At 39.5% G+C, this 17,846-nt stretch overlaps 1 non-coding gene across 1 annotated transcript; it reads left to right on the forward strand.

Annotated features, from left to right (window-relative positions):
• Nucleotides 1-11,220: 11,220 nt before the first annotated feature.
• Nucleotides 11,221-11,293, forward strand: TRNAR-CCU (transfer RNA arginine (anticodon CCU)). The gene has a single exon. It is a non-coding gene; the product is annotated as a tRNA-Arg (tRNA).
• The last annotated feature ends 6,553 nt before the right edge of the window (nucleotides 11,294-17,846 follow it).

Genomic DNA, 17,846 nt, shown 5'->3' on the forward strand with positions numbered 1-17,846 from the left:
TGATGAGCACTGGAGTTTGGAACTTACTCCTCTCTGGGCTGATGACCTTCTGTCCATTCACTTTTACTCCAAACAGCCTAAATACAGTTCTCCACAATATCACCTGCCCCAACCCTAACACATTCCTTAAGACATTCAGGCACCTTTGAGTGTAGGTTTATTTTTCCTGAAATCTGCAGCAGCACACGGTCTCTAGTTTAGACCAAGGTCAACCACTGTGAACGTGTCTAAGTGTACCTTCCTAGTTTAACTGCAAGGCAAAGCTACTTCCCCTCTTCCCTAAGCTCTTAGGATGGACTTTACCGTTCTGACGTGCACTGATTATTCTGTGTCACTGGGCACTACCTCCATTGCACTACAAGTACTTCGGCTCAGCCCTTATTTCCATGTCTGGACGGAAAACTCTTCGAGGACTCGTCCAGTGTCTTGTAGGTCTGTCTATACCCTACATGGCCTACCACACAGCAGGTATCCAGCTAGTACTATTGAGAAAAGGAACAACTTAGTAAATATTCTATGATAAATTCCCTCTAATTCGTCCTTGTCTGTTGTGTCTACCATTTGTGATTGACTTGAGACAATTTATTTTATTTTATTTTTAGTATTTATTTTTGGTCACACTGCGTGGCTTGCAGGATCTTAGTTCCCTGACCAGGGATCAAACCTGAGCCCACAGCAGTGAATGTGTCGAGTCCTAACCACTGAACCACCAGGGAACTCCCGAGACAATTTTAAATGTTGGTTGTTCACAAAAATGCTCTGAATGAAAAAAATTAAATTATCCAATGCCTCCAGGCTTTCAATGGTTAACTGTGGAGACTCAGTCTCTGCTAAGTTGAAAAGGGCTTCCTCTGGGAAGAAAACTGGATTTGGAGGTTATTCAGGATCTGCTTCCACCTGGAGCTGGGACCGGCCCTTGGCTGCTGCCCGTCTGAGAATCTGACCTCCTCTGACTTGAGCAGCAAGTCTCAGAGTTACAGGAGGACGTGCCGGATTTCCTCAGCTGTGTTGCTGGCCCCGCAGTCTGAAGAGGAAACGCTATTCATTGGGAGTAACAGATATTTTTTCCCCCTGCCATCTTTAGGCGGCAGGGAGACAAAGCACAAACGGAGTGAACGTGGCTCCCAGCTTTGCTGCACGGTGCTGGGTGGCTGGGGCGCTCAGTACTCATCTCCTGATTTTGACGAGGGAGAGGGAATGCATAGGAAAGGAGAGCGTGAGAAACAGAAATCCCTTCCTAAAGACTGCCTTTCACTGCACTTGAAGTCACTTGTAGAAATCTTTAGGAAAAAAAAAAAAAAACCCGAAAACAAAACAACCCTGTAAAATTGCTGCAAACGAGATCTCCGCTTGCCCAGGATCCCAAGAGAAATGCTATCTCGAAGCATTCTGTGATGAGACCGTGGGCCCAGACAATAGGGCTGGGACAGGACAGCGTGCACAGGGGATGCTTCCCAGCCTTTTGTTTCACACAGACTCACACTGGACCCGTCAGGGGAATCCAATGTGTTTCTTATCGAACCTTTCTGCTTTCAGTGTGAATTACTGAACAATCCTCCAGATACTGATTTTTATCTCCTCACAAGATAAATTTCAGTTTCTATTGGTACATTCCTATTCAGTGTACCGCTGTCAAATTATGTTTAAAAAAACACAAAAAACAGAACCCTACAGTTAGGGGGACAAAATAGGCCAGAAAAGTCAGTGAGAAGAGCTTCTTTCCTTTTTCTTATTGTTATAAAAGTGTAGGAGCTTAAATATATGTCCTAATGCAAGAGATCACCCATTTGGATTATAATTATTGGTTATTTCTGCCCGCAAGTTCATAAAATGAATTAAATTGATTTTCTATTCCTGTTTCTCTCTCTTGCGTGTACGTGTGTGATGGGGGGGGGGTACGAAATAAAAGAGCAAATAAAAGCTCGCCATCAGCTCACTCCTAGCATGATAGTTTTATATTATTGGCTCCTTATTTTAAAAAGTACATCCATCTATTTTTTCATTTACTCAACAAATATTCATCAAGTGCCTGTCATGCCTGTACCTCACTTGATGCTGCATATACCCTCGTTTAGCCGATCTTCGTATCCTGAATTTCATTAAATTTCTAGAAACGGAGTAACCCTTCTCACATAAATATAAGACTTCCCTATTCCCAGCACCTTGGGAAAACCCTGGAGTGTTTTTGAAGATGATGTGCAAGGTGAGTTCTGGATTCTTCTAGACACAGAAGAATCACTTGTGTTCACTTCCCCACCAACTGTAAATAACATACCTTGTTGCTAGTGGCCAGATAGGAAATACGAGCTGAGGTACTGAAGAACTAGGTCCACCTCTGAGATAATGGTGTTAAGACATGAGAATTACTTTATTTCCATCATGTCCTCGCACCATACTATCTAATTTGTTTCAACAGATTTATGCAAAATAGCACAAGAACAGAGAGTCTAGAACCTGAAAGAAATTAGACTATGTACTAAAATAACGTAACTTCATGCCAAATATGGTAACCTCTACAGGCATATATGTACACAGGATAGTTAGATAGATGCTGATACTTTGTTTTTCAAATTGTTGCTGTCCATTAACGTTAGCTCTGTGATTTCTTTAACCAGAGAAGCAAAGAAAATCAGAGAAAGCATTACATATGTGCAATAGAGCCAGCAGAGTTACTTGCAAAGTTAGTTAAAAGGCTTATTAACACATTTTTCTCACACTTTTTAATGAAAATCCATAAAACATGGCCAAATTAATTTAGGATTTAATTAGAGACTTTAGAAAAGAAATCCTGGGCTAACACAAAAGAGATCAGAAAGAAACTTATTTTCACTGTATTCATATGATAACTAGCTGATTAGAGTTTATCTTAACTAACCAAGCAAACTGTTTCATTCTATGCTCATTTACTTTTGATATAATCACTCATGGCTTCCCAGAAGACTGCTAAAACTATTTTATAATGATAACTGAACCAGTGTTGCTGAGAGGGACCCTTCTGCTATAGGAAAGATCCTAGTGAGGGCATACTTTCTGATTATAATAAAACCCCAAACCATGAGATGCTCAGAACTAGGAGCAGAGGGAGGGGGCAGGGTTGCTCTGAGGTCTTATGCCTACAGAGGTGCAGTAAGTATGATATTGAGCAGTGGGCCAACAACAACATTGACAGGCTGAGCCTGAGAGTCCTGTCTTGAATTGTGACTCTTAAAGGGACCAAATGGTCCCAGATTGGTGCAAACCCTTACTTCACAGCAGAAGCAGATACAAACACTCTCCTGAGGAAAGCATCCCCTCAGGATCCCCACTGATGACGAACAAACCAAAAGCTTGCAATCAAAAATCCACAAGCAGGGACTTCCCTGGTGGTGCAGTGATTAAGACTCCACGCTTCCAATGCAGGGGATGTGGGTTCGATCCCTGGTCGGGGAACTAAGATCCCACTTGCCATGCCAACCCCCCCAAAACAAAAAGCAAAAAAGCCCCCCAAACACAAAAAAACTTTATTAAAAAATAAAAAGATCGACAAGCACAAGAAAAGGCAAGCTTCATGAGTGAGAATCAGAGGAAATGACAAGGAATAGATCTGGACCTTCAAGGATGCAGACACTGAAATTGTCAGACATAGAATTAGAATAGTTATCTGTAAACAATTCAAAGAAATAATACAGAAATTAAAAATACAAGCAAGAAGCAAGGAATTATCAGAAATGACCACATTGATATGTAAAATATAAACTTTCTATATAAAATCAGATGTAAACTCTAAAAATGGAAAATTTGGGGAGGATATAAAAGGCAAAAGTGCTATTTGGATAAAGCTAAAGAGAGAGTTAGTGAATAGAAAGAGAGATCTGAAGAAAATATCATCATCAGAGAGACAAGAAGATGGAAATATGAAAAAATTTCAAAATATGAAGTGAATGAGTTCTAATTAGAATCTCAGAAGGAGAATAAAGAGAGAATGGAGAAGTATTTGAAGAGATAATGCCTGAGAATTTTCCAGAAATGATAAATAATATTAATCTACAAATAGTAATCCAAAGAGGGTGATTAAAACAATTCCATAGATAAACACATCATAGTGAAATTCCTGAACACCAATGACAAATAGGAGATGTGAAATCTGAAGCAAAACATAGATTATTCACTGATTATATTAGTGATGGAGACACTGGTGTTCTGTTGACTCTAGGTACACTCATTCTAAGATGCTGAAAAGGATTCTATTGCACTGTAGGTCCACTACAGTCACTTTGCCTTTTATTTGAGTCCCGTACACTTATTATAACTGACCATAAGCTAATAGCTCTCTTGGCACAAAAGTTGTTATCTATTAAGTTGATGTACAATTTGATTTTTCACTCTAAACTCAATTTTAAAAAAGCAGAGATCATTTTATACTAGACACATACAACTACTCAGTTTGGTTGTTCAGAGCAGGGTTTCTCAATCCTGGCTGCAACTTAGAATTACTTGGTGAGTTTCTATGATGTATATAATATTGCACAAATTTTACATGCATAGCTGGATGAATTATAACCAAGTGACACACCCCTGGTTCAGGTTGGCTTTACCAAATGCTTTTTCTCCTGAACTGGAGGTCAGAATTCATCAATGACAGTGCTCTGGCATGTTGACAAATACATGTGAGTTTCAAGCAGACAAGAGGCTGGGAATCCCATAATGGTCAAGGAAAAAAGACTTTCCTCTGGTCTTCATTGCCTTTATTTCTCAGGTCCAGTACATTTTCTAGGGCCCTTCTGCGATCTCATTAGCCACCTATTCATTAGAGAACAGGTCTTTAACACTAAGGGCAAAACTTTCCCTTGTTAGCCTCTGTACATTGGGGTGGGGTGAGGTTAGGGAAAGAAATGGACTGGCTGCTCTAAACTTAGTTCTTAACTTAAAAAAATCCTGGGGTTTGCCTGATGATCTCTCCTTGCTTTTGTTACGACTGTATTTGTAGTTTCTTCGGAAGCTATCTCGAGAAGAACTGCTCTTATCTCTGGTGTTTCTGGCTGTCTCTCTCCAAAATTTCCTTAAATTTTCTGGCTCATTGTCAACTTCACTTTTATTTTGCTTTGCTTTATCTTCATATCATTGTTGAATTGTTTCCATACACATGAGTACATATCTTTTTTTTATTATTTTAATGAGGCCGTGGAAAATGGGAGGTAGCTACCTAGTCTTTTCCAGACACCAAATCATGATATCATGAATAGCCTCAGATGGTCAGTTTCACCAAATTACCTGACATAGCTGTAGTCCCCATTGGTAGGATACAGTGAAAGAAGTGTCACATTGTAGAAGAAAGGCAAGACTGAACGACACAAAGAACAAGTTCATTCCCCATACTGGCATAAACTTGTTACGTGATGATGATCAAGTCACCTCACCTTTCTAGGGCTGTTTCCTCCAGTTTAAAATGGAAGAGCAATTTGTCAATACTTATCAAAATTAAGAATACATTTAACTTTTCAGCTAGCAATCCATCATTAGAGAATGTATCTGGTAGCTACACATGTACAACATGGTAGACAAATAAGACTATTCATTGCAGCACTAAAAGAAAAAATTCCTTGCTCTAATACCTGAAACATTTCAAGGGTTTCAAATCAATAGGGAAGAAATTAAATAACTGTGGTACATCTACATAATGGAATACTATGAAGCTCTGACAAAGGAGAAAGCTTTTTATACACTGATAAAGAAAAATCTACAGGACATATTATTTGACAAAAAAAGACAAGGTAGAGAAGCATGTATATAATCATACAGCTTCTCTATTACCCAGCAGAAATACTCCTAAGTCTTTACTCCATGTGAGAATCACCTGCAGAAATTTTAACAATACTGAGGGCATGGCACCTCAGGTCAACCTGCCCAATTCACAAACATGAACAAAAAGCCAAATATCAACAGAAAGGTGAGGAAACAAAATGGATCCCAAACTACCCTAAAAACTCTAAATATTAACTGTAGAAAAATTAGAGAGGCTTTTACACCTACCAAACAAAAAAGAATTTTAAGTGTGATTGGTGAAATAAAAATTTCAATGGGCCACCACACATTATGATAGAGTTAAAAACCAATTATTATTTTTTGGCCACTTGGTGAGGCCTTCTCTGACCAGGGATCGAACCCGCACCTCCTGCACTGGGAGCTCAGTGTCTTAACCACTGGACCGCCATGGAAGTCTCCCCAAAAAACCAATTACACTAAGTCCCCTACATACAAATCTTCAAGTTGCAAGTTTTCAATGATGCGAATGTGCATTCACATGTCCAATCACGTAAGTTAGTTCATGTGTCTGGAGTACATTATCATGTGCATGCATCCTCTACAAGTGGTTGTGCATTTGTGTACTTTACTGTACAGTACTGTATAGAGTACAGCAGTACCGTGTCTTTACTTGAAGCCCAGGATGTCCAGAAGCAAGCATTAAAGCAGTGGTGATGTAGCTGGTGCTGCTAAGAAGTGCCAAGCAATAACGATGGAAAGAAAAGTGAAAATAATTGAGAGAGCGGAGCAAGAAGAGGAAGAAGAAATAACTAAAAAACTGAAGAGAGTCACAACACAGGAACTGGCAAGGGGATTTTCTTTATTTGAGGAGGCACTGTTAGTTTTTGAGACACAGGATCTGAACGTAGAACAGTACATGAAGGTGTAGCAGCTGTTTGGAATGCAATCCAGTGTTACTGTGTCATTCATCTATGACAAGAAAAAAAGAGCTACTACCCAGACATCACTGGATCATTTTTTTCAAGAGGGTAGATAGGATTGAGTCTAGCAAGGAACCAGAACCTGTGCCATCAACCTCAGGGCATAAGTGAAATTGCAGCTTGCCCTCCATCTCCTATTGCTGATGATCCATCAGCTCTACCATCTCCCACCTCCTCTCCCCACTCCAGTCAGTAACTCTTCTTTCCTGTTCACTCGATACCAGCCCCTGTATGCCAGCTGTTGTACTGTACTACTATACTTTTCAAGGTACTGTACTGTAAGGTTAAAAATGCTTTATTTTTTGTTTGTTTTTTTATGTATTATTTATGTGAAAAGTATTATAAACATATTACAGTACAGTACTACATAGCCATTTGTGTTAGTTGGGTACCTAGGCTAACTTTGCTGGATTTAACGAATGTGATCTCGGAATGGAACCCATTTATACGTAGGGAACTTGCTGTATTGATTTGGAAGCTCAAGCAAAGAAATTTCCAACAGTCCAAAATAACAAACAAAAATGACACAAGAAATAAAAGAGAAAATTTAAAAATATGGAGAACGAGTCCCAGAAGCTCAATTATTGACAAGAATAAGTTCCAAGAGAAAAGGATAGGAAAGAAGGGGGATAATAAAGAAATAGTGGAATAAAAATATTCCAGACTGAAGAAACAAGGTCCTTCATGTTGAAAGTCTCATCGTGGCTAGGTGAGATAGGTGGGAAAAAGATCCATACTTAAACATTCTCTGTTGAAATTTCTGGAAAGACAATTTAAAAAATGTCCTATAAAGGAAGAAGAATCAGATTAACAGCAGATTTTCCATTAGCAGTACCAAACACTGAAACTCAAAGGAACAAAAACTGTCAAAAAAACTAGCTGGGATAATGACTCTGGATTTAGAATTCCACATTTAAACCTTTATTTTATGTAACATTTTCAGTCATACAAATTCTCAGAAAGTTTATGACCCTCACAAGCTGTCCATAAGCATTACTCAATATGGCTCTCCAGAAGATCAAACAAAAAAGAAATAAATGTAAAAAGATCTAATTAAACTTAAAACCTTTTGCATAGCAAAGGAAACCATAAACAAAATGGAAAGACAACACACAGAATGGGAGAAAATATTTGCAAATGAAGTGACCAACAAGGGATTAATCTCCAAAATATACAAACAGCTCATGTAGCTCTATGTCAAAAAACAAAAACAAAAGCAAAAACAAAAACACCACAAAAAAACAAAAAACAAACAACCCAATCAAGAAATGGGCAGAAGATCAAAACAGACATTTCTCCAAGGAAGACATACAGATGGCCAAAAAAACATATGCGAAGATGCTCAGCATCACTAATAATCAGAGAAATGCAAATCAAAACTACAATGAGGTATCTCTTCACACAGGTCAGAATCATCATCGTCAAAAAGTCTACAAACAATAAATGTTGGAGAGGGTGTGAGGAAAAGGGAACCCTCCTACACTGTTGGTGGGAATGCGAATTGGTACAAGCACTATGGAGAACAGTATGGAGGTTCCTTAAAAAACTAAAAAATAGACCTACCATACAATCCAGCAAACCCACTCCTGGGCATATATCTGGACAAAACCATAATTTGTAAAGATACACATACCCCAATGCTCAGTGAAGCACTATTCACAATAGCCAAGACATGGAAGCAACCTAAATGTTTATTGACAGAGGAATGGATATGGTACGTATATACAATGGACTATTACTTGGCCGTCGAAAAGAATGAAATAATGCCATTTGCAGCAACATGGATGCAACTAGCGATTATCATACAAAGTGAAGTAAGTCAGAAAAAGAAAGACAAATACCATATGATATCACTCATATGTGGAATCTAATTTTAAAAATGATATAAGTGAACTTATTTACAAAATAGAAACAGACTCAGATTTCAAAAACAAATTTATGGTTACCAAAGGGGAAGCATGGGGTGGAGGAACAAATTAGGAGCTTGGGATACACACACTGACATAGATAAAACAGATAACCAACAAGGACCTACTGTATAGCACAGGGAACTCTACTCAATATTCTGTAATAAGCTATATAGGAAAAGAATCTGAAAAAGAATGAATATATGTATGTGTATAACTGAATCACTTTGCTGTACACCTAAAACTAACACAACATTGTAAATCAACTATACTCCAATAAAATTAAAAAAAAGGGAGAGTACACCATGAGTCATGGGAACAGCAGCTGAAATGACTTAAAAGAAAAGAAGCAAAATCAAAAGAAATAAGAGAAAACACTGCTGTCATGCTTGGAGCATCATCCTTTGACTGACTGGAGATTAGTGTCTTAACATTGTATTTCTTTCTCTCTAAATCCAATAGCATACCCTGGTTGCACAGTAAATATTTGTAAGAGCATAATCTTATTAAAGCCTCTTAAACTGGAGTTAAATGTTTTGCATTAACATTTAACTCTAATTTAACTCCTATAGACTAAGTAGAAGAGATGGGGGACATAGTTTCCCTTATTAGATTGTATAGTTTCCATACCAGGAAGTCAATAGCTACTCTACCCAAAACTGAAACAAAAAACAAAAGAAAAAAGAGAGATAGAAATAATTTAAGTGGTAATGGTAACCCTAGAGGAACTACAACACAGAAACCGTTCTGTGTTTCTTCCTGGGGAAGAATATTCTAAATATTGTAGAAAATAGCCTGACATTTCATTTTTGACCCTTCTGTATGATTTGACTTTAAAAAATACATTGAATACCTCCTTTATCAGTAAATGATTACTTAAGTAAGTTGAAATGGAATCATAAAATGAAATACTGTACTGTATAGCCTTTAGAAAGAATAAGATTTGTCAATGTATATTTTTATGCAAGGTTGTCCACAATTACACATTTGATTGTAAAAAAAAGAAAGGAATTTGCAAATAATATCGTGTCATCCCCACTAAGGAAAAAAAAATGTGTGCATGTATATACGTAAATATCAGAAAGAAGAAACTTTAAACTGACAGTACTGGGGAAAGGAAGGAGTCTTTCAGTATTTACTGTTAAAACTTTTTTGAATTTTTTTTTAAAGATTTATTTATTTATTTATTTTTGGCTGCGTTGGGTCTTCGTTGCTGTGCATGGGCTTTCCCTAGTTGTGGTGAGCGGGGGCTACTCTTTGTTGTGGTGTGAGGGTTTCTCATTGTGGTGGCTTCTCTTGTTGTGGAGCACAGGCTCTAGGCGTGCACAGGCTTCATTAGCTGCAGTGCGTGGGCTCAGTAGCTGTAGCACAGGGGCTTAGTTATTCCACAGCATGTGGGATATTTCTGGCCCAGGGATTGAACCCGTGTCCCCTGCATTGGCAGGCGAATTCTTAACCACTGGGCCAGCAGGGAAGCCCCTGAACTGTTTCAACATTAGGAATACTTAATATATAGTATGTAGTATGTATTACTTTTATAAATTTATTTATTTATTTAATTTATTTGTTGGTTGCATTGAGTCTTCGTTGCTGCACATGGGCTTTCTCTAGTTGCTGTGAGTGGGGGCTGCTCTTCATTGTGGTGTGCAGGCTCCTCGTTGTAGTGGCTTCTCTTGTTGTGGAGCACGGGCCTAGGTGTGTGGGCTTCAATAGTTGTGGCACATGGGCCCAGTAGTTGTGGCTCACAGGCTCTAGAGCACAGGCTCAATAGTTGTGGTGCACGGGCTTAGTTGCTCCGTGGCATGTGGAATCTTCCCAGGGCAGGGCTCAAACCCGTGTCCCCTGCATTGGCAGGTGGATTCTTTCCCACTGCGCCACCTAGGGAGTCCATAGTATGTATTACTTTTAAATTACAAAGGCAATATGTGTTTTAACAAGTCAAAAATGTAAATTTATACATGTTATGGTATTCTTACTTTCTTCCTTACTTTCTTCATTTAAAATTGAATTGTTTAAGTATATTATTAACACTCAAACTATTTTTTTGCTTTGATAGCCAAATAACACCAATATTATTTATTAAATAAATTCTAATTCCCATGGCATGGAAATTCTCTCATTATCATACAGTAACGTTCCACATTTACTTATATATGTTTTTCAATTTGATTCTATTCCCTGCTATATTTGCTTTTTCTTGTGCAAAGAGCATTTTTTTTATTATGTTAGCTTTAAAGTAAATTCCAATATCTTGTACTACCTGTACCATCTCATTATTCTTTCTCCCTCTTACATTCTTGAGAATTCTTGCATTTATTTTTCCATATGAACTTTTAAATCATTCGGTTCAGTACAAAAAATAAATCCGTTGATTTTTTTTTGGGGGGGGGGGGTTACTTGAAACATGCATTATAAGTATAATAAAATTATTTTTTAAATTAAAAAAAGCAGTATGGGTAAATCAACAGAGGTCATTTCCACCAAAGGGAAGACAATGCAAAGCAGGTCTCCTGCTGATTGTATGAAGAGCACAAGCAGTGAATGGTAAAGGACCCCATCTTCATGCATGAAACAAAATCCTGGCTTGGACTTCCCTGGTGGTCCAGTGATTAAGACTCTGCACTCCTAATGCAGGGGCCCTGGGTTCAATCCCTGGTCAGGGAACTAGATCCTGCATGCTGCAACTAAAGACCCCACATGCCTCAACTAAAGATCCTGCACTCGTCAAGGAAGATCCTGAGTGCCACAACTCAAGCAGCAGCAGCAGCAGAAGAAGAAGAATAAGATAGGTATAGCTGTAAACTTCCTCATCGGCAGATGGTAACAAAACAGGAGTGTGTGTGGACGGCTGTGGTTACCATAAACTGAACGAGTAAACCTCAGCGAAGTATGGAGCTTTTCTTAGCCAGCTTTGTATGGGTGGTGAGGAAAAGGCCACATGGTCAGAGTGAGGGCTGACGGGTCCAAGACTGGTGGTGTCAGATGTAATTCCCAGTCACGGTCTCTTATACGGACAATTAATCCTATTTATGTAGCTGTAAAATTGATGACCCAGGTCAGGGAGGCATTGTAGCTGCAAAAAGAAAAAAAAAAAAAAGCTCTGCCACTGAGGGCCTTGCATCTCTTAGGGAAGGAGATGCTGTCACAAGGGCAGATGCGCAGCGCCCAGCACAGTGGGAAAATTATGGGCACTGATGCCGTGACAAGAAAGTATGATTCAGATGCCTGCTCTCCCACCGTCTAGTCATGGGATCTTGAGCTCTCTTAGCTGCAGTTCCTTTATCTGAAAAGATGGATAGAAATGCTTGTGAGCAGGGCTGTTGTAAGCATTAAACAACATATAAAACACCTTGAACAACACCTGACATGTAGCAGGCTCTCAATAGATGCTCAACGTGAAGGTCAATCAGAAATGTACAACAGGCAAAAACTGGGCAGAGAAGGCAATATTTCAGAGTGTTTGGAGTAGAAAAAAGTGTTCAAATATGAAACTGAATGATGTACGCAGGGCATTATTAAATACTTTTGCATTGTGCAGTTAAAAGTTGCCAAAGGGGGGACGTCTGAGCAGAAGGCTGAGAGGAGCACAAGAATTCAATTAGAAATAGCCTCCTAGGCTAACATGCCAGGTCAAAGAATCCGATTATATGGTATAGCAGTTTTTCTTTTTCAAAATGGAGTAAAATAATAAGATTCATGTTTTATAAAGACCTTCTTGGTAATAATACAGAGGATGTCCTGGAGGAATTTGGAGGTAGGGCTTTGCGCTAACACTGCAAGCAGAAGGATCACGTTATTTCAACAGAAGCATTACCTTTTTTTTTTTTTTTTTTAAGTTGCAATGGGTGAGCTATGATGTGTGCAGAAAAAAGCTAATATAAAAGGGTATGTTGAATAGTTAGAGAAGCTACATAAACTCCAGGAGTTAAGGAATCCCTTGTTAGGTTCCGTCTTGCTCTCTTGCCTTTCTTCCCTCTCCTGCAAACCTAAGAGTGACAGAGGCTTAAACTTCCCCAGGCTGAGCAACCTTGTTAGCAAGTGGATAACGCCTGTAAGTTAGCAGGATTTAGATGCAGCAGGTAGATATGAGAGTGCAGCTGTGCTTTGAGCATTCTGTCTTTATTGAATGTGCAGACCCATAATAGCAATGGATGAAGACTGGTTATTTTTGCTCCAGTCCCTGCTTGTTTTAGCGAGCACAGGCAGCAGAGACAGGCAGGGTGGAGGTTGTGGTCTAGCTGCTCCATTTACACTATGGGTAAGTGAGTTCATTTCTCCCAGGGACTCAATCTCATCTGTTAGTGCCTCTCTCATGAAATACGGAAGCTGAGGAGACATCAGTAAACAAATATATTCCAAAGATGGTATGGGTAGTAGAGAAGAACATAGCAGCATGAGGGGATAAGAGAGTAACTGGGAGCTGTTTTCTACATAAGGTGATCAATGAAGGTGTCAGAGATAAGGTTTTGAGCACACACCTGCAGGAAGTCGGGGAGTAAGTTTTTCTTTCTTTCTTTTTTTTTAAAGCACTTTTATTGAGATATAATTAACACACAATAAACTGCATATATTTAAAGTGTAAAATTTGATATTTTTTTCTTATTAGTAATGTACATATGGCAATTCATATGAGGAGTAAGTTTTGAAGATGTTTGGGGAAGAGAGAATTCTAGGCTTAGAACACCGCACGTGCAAAGGCTCTGATGTGGAAGTAAGCTGGGCGTGGGAGAAGGAACATCAAGGAGGCGTGCGTGGTGGAAGTAAAAACGTGGTGGAGACGAGAACAGGGGGGTGGTGCAGGTCAGACCACAGTGGGATCCGTAGGCAGCGTGGAGACTGGCCCAGGAAGCACAGGTAGGCATCCAGGCCAGCAACATCTCTGAGTCATCAGAGAGATGGAAAGGAGTCCTGAGCACAGCAGAGGCACTGCCTGACTTGCTAGAGCCTCACTGGGGCTGCAGTGTTGAGTACAGACTGTAGGGGGCGTCGGGAGCGGGAGCATTTCCACAGTGAGGAGATACTATTGTATAAGGGCCAGCGGAGCCATGAAGAGCATCTAGATGAGACTAGGAGGTGGAGGAGTTGTGGAGTGGTCATACTCTGTATTTTTTTAAGAAAGTGGTGCTTATAGGATTTGCTAATGGATGGCCAATATGTGATCTCTGGCTCAAGAAATGTTTGGCTGGTCTTGTAAGAATAAAGCAGAGTATTGATAAATAAAATGCCTAGAATTTGATAGTTGCTCAAATACATGAGTTCCCTTCCACGTTCCTTTGAGGTTCTTTAGCCTCTTCAGCTGCTTGGCCCATGAACAGCTTAGCCAGGAGTGGCACAGGCAGAAAAGAAGGATGGGAGAATAGTATGAAACCCTGTACCGACTAGATCTGAGTTTAGATTTTTCACCAGAAGTTCTCTCCTCATCAGTGAATGCCCAAATTGTAAGTGACATGGGAGAGAAGAAGAAAATAAAATAAAATAAAGGGGGAAAAAGTGGCATAGGGTGCTTCTTCAGCTATTATCTACTGCCTCCTGTGTCCTTGACTACTTGCTTTTTAGGTGAACAAAAATAAAAATGTTAAGTGCCACATTATTTTATATCTATCACCAGGGCAAGCAGAGACAAGAACTCTTTGGGACGAGATATTTTCTTTCTCAGAACAGCACTGAGGACATTCATTGTAGGTTTTTGCATTAAAGCACAGCCAAGCAACAGAAATAAACACACAAACTGCGTTTCTCAGGACTCTAAGCTTTACTCCAAGTAGCTTTAATGAAGCCTTGAAAAGCAACAATCAACAGTGGCAGACAATTTAGTTCCAGAAGCAGCAATGAAAAAAAGAAATTCATTGAACATTGTAAATACTGAAAAATGAAAAATGGATGGGAAAAATCTATGGTTAAGTGCACTTACCAGAATACCTGGCATTTTGAGGAGAAACTAACCCTTTTGGCGCAAACCTGTCCTGGGAATGTAGTTTTCAATGATGAAGCCATAAGGCCTCTTTTTTTCAAGTGAGGTTTTCATGTTAGGTTAATTGTTAGGGCAGCAGCGTTGGTTTTCTTAGTACCCTGATTTTTCTAGCTGTATTTCCACATAAAACTCTGCACCTTGCCCATTCAGTTCCTAGGGTCCGGCATCTAAAAGGCCCTTAGATTTTAGACGATGAAGGGAAACCAACATTTATTGGGTCTCTGCCTCCTGTCAGGTCCTCAGAACTTAGTTTAACTCTCTCAGTACTGCTCTGGGTTGATTATCTTTATTTCCAGTTTTCAGAGGCGGAACTTGAGACTAAGAGAGGCCAGGTGACTCAACTCAAGCCCACAGATGTTACATCATGCAGCTGCCATCTGACTGGGCTGAGACAGCGTCCTAGGCCTCTCCTCTGTGGCCTCAGATGTCCTTCTCTCTCACTGGCTAGTATGTACAGCCCCCTGGATTATTTCACCATTACTCCGAAACCATTCATTCCTTGGTTTATTAATACTTTTATCAGGAACAACGTTAAGTAGATAGAAAATTTTTATCAAGTTTAGGAGTCCTGCATCACACCTAGCATGATGGTGTTATTTATTTATACTTTTAAAATAAATTAATTAATCTGTTTATTGGCTGCATTGGGTCTTCATTGCTGTGTGCGGGCTTTCTCTAGTTGTGGAGAGTAGGGCTATTCTTCCTTGTGGTGCAAGGGTTTCTCACTGTAGTGGCGTCTCTTATTGCGGAGCAAGGGCTCTAGGTGCACAGGCTTCAGTAGTTGTGGCACGTGGGCTCAATAGTTGTGGCACATGGGCTCTAGAGCACAGGCTCAGTAGCTGTGGTGCACGGGCTTAGTTGCTCCATGGCATGTGGGATCCTCCCAGGCCAGGGCTTGAACCTGTGTCCCCTGCATTGGCAGGCAGATTCTTAACCACTGCGCCACCAGGGAAGTCCCATAGCTTGATGGCTTTCCTCCATGTCTTCAGAGTTTGCAGTAAGTGATGAGGCTACATCTAGGAATGAACTCATGTCAGACTTAACTTCACCAAACCACTGCTGTGTAATGGGCTGACTGTGGGGTGTGAGAGTGTGTGTGTGTATGTGTGTGTGTACTTACAAACACTGTATGAAGCACTCTGTATGGCTTGGTGGGGAGAGTTCAGCAGATCATTGTTCACTGCTGGATACCTGTCCCTTTCATCCTAACCATTCTCACCCGTATATTATTGATTGTCATTTTTGCCTTTAAGAAAAGCATAGCCTCACCGGGAAGAAACGCTGAGTAGCCATAATATATGACTGCTTCAGCGCTAAGATAATTTGACGAAAAGGCAAAACTCTACTACTGATGATTGTGTGTGTGTGTGTTTTGTCCAAATTAGTCTGTTAATGGCTCAAGAAGAGGAATGTTATAATTGATTAACTAAACAATTGCAACAGAGTGCTTATTACACAGCAGGCATTAATGCTACCTGCTTCCTTTGGAACTGGGCTCTCTTAACACAATAGGATTACACATAGTTGAGAATCAGTCCATGAATGGAAGAGACAGACTGACAGTAGTCGCTGGGATTGCCACTGTTGGTATTACCGAGCTCTTCTTCTGGAGTGCCACACGTGGACGGCTCACTATTTTTTGTGTTAACAGATGGCAGTGGTGAAAAAGATGAGCTGAGACACGGCACATTAAAATACAATCTACATTTGCTTTGAAAATGTAGTCTGAAAGATAAACATGGATTGTGTCAATTCCACAACAAAAGAGTTGAGAGGCCAGTTAATTATTGGAATATTTTATTCTGCTGCTTCAAACCTCTGTAAGTTTTTACATGTGTAGGTATTTGAGGTAATGCACTACAAATATTTACTGAATGGTTGATTTTTAAATTTTTCATCTGATGCTTTGTTAATGCACTGTGCATCCCCAAATAGATAAGACAGACTCACATATTTACCTATCCCCTGAACTCAGATTTTACTGTACTTACTAGTGTGCCAATCTTTGGTAAATATTAGGTCCTTGGGGGAGGATAGAGGAAAGAGATGAATCCTCAAAGCTGTGATTTTTTTTTGTTTAATTAAAAAAAATATTTTTACTTTATTTTTTGGCTGCGTTGGGTCTTAATTTGCTGTGTGCAGGCTTTCTCTAGTTGTGGCAAGTGGGGGCTACTCTTCGTTGTGATGCACAGACTTCTCATTGTGGTGGCTTCTCTTGTGCAGCACGGGCTCTAGGCACACGGGCTTCAGGAGTTGTGGTTCGCAGGCTCTAGGGCACTGGCTCACTAGTTGTGGCACATGGGCTTAGTTGCTCAGCGGCATGTGGAATCTTCCCAGCCAAGGGATCAAACCCGTGTCCCCTGCATTGGCAGGTGGATTCTTAACCACTGCAACACCAGGGAGGTCCCAAAGCTATGATTTCTTATGTGATATGAGTGTCTGATTCAGTAAACGCTTGTTGACTGAACACTAGTTTATTGAAGGCAAATAATCAATTAATAGATGCTAAATTGTGACTTTGTTTTAGGTAAAGTTCATGCAAGCTTTTTTTCACAGACAGTTTTAATTCATGATTGTGACAACAGGATGTTACAGACATAACTTATGTTACATAATATTTGGCATTGTAAATACACTGCTTCTTATTCTTGAGTTTATCCCACATCTGTTCCACTGACTATGTATATAGTTGTTCTTTGTATTTCAAAATAGTCTTCTGACAATGAATTGTATTTTCCAGCTTTAATGATCAGTGGCTTTCTCTGACAGTCTCTCTGTGCTTTTTTATTTTCCTGCATTAAAAAATCCATTTACTGTGTGTAGAGAATTTCCAAATGCACAGGTAAGAAGTATTATCGTTTTTCCAGAATGTCCGCTTCTAGTATTTACTGTCATTCACATTATCTCCATTTATATTCTTCTCTCATAGATGTATGAGTTTGTCTCATCTGTGCTACAATTTCCTGACTATATCTTGATATTGTAACTATTTGCATATTGATTTTTCTCCTCAGCACCATTCATAATATCTCCCTTGGTACAGCCAACTTAGAGTTTAATTAACATAATGTTGATATATTTCCCCCTAGATTACTAACCAAGATGTAGAAATTGTGTTGCTGAAATGAACTATTATTATTACTGTAATACTTAGGATTTCTAGAGATTAAAAATATTCAATCCATACTGAAGTAAGCTGCTTAATTTGTATCAATTTGAAAAAAAATAAAAAAGGAACATGCATAA

The sequence above is a fragment of the Hippopotamus amphibius genome, chromosome 8, assembly GCF_030028045.1.
Source record: "Hippopotamus amphibius kiboko isolate mHipAmp2 chromosome 8, mHipAmp2.hap2, whole genome shotgun sequence".
NCBI classification, from domain to species: Eukaryota; Metazoa; Chordata; class Mammalia; order Artiodactyla; family Hippopotamidae; genus Hippopotamus; species Hippopotamus amphibius.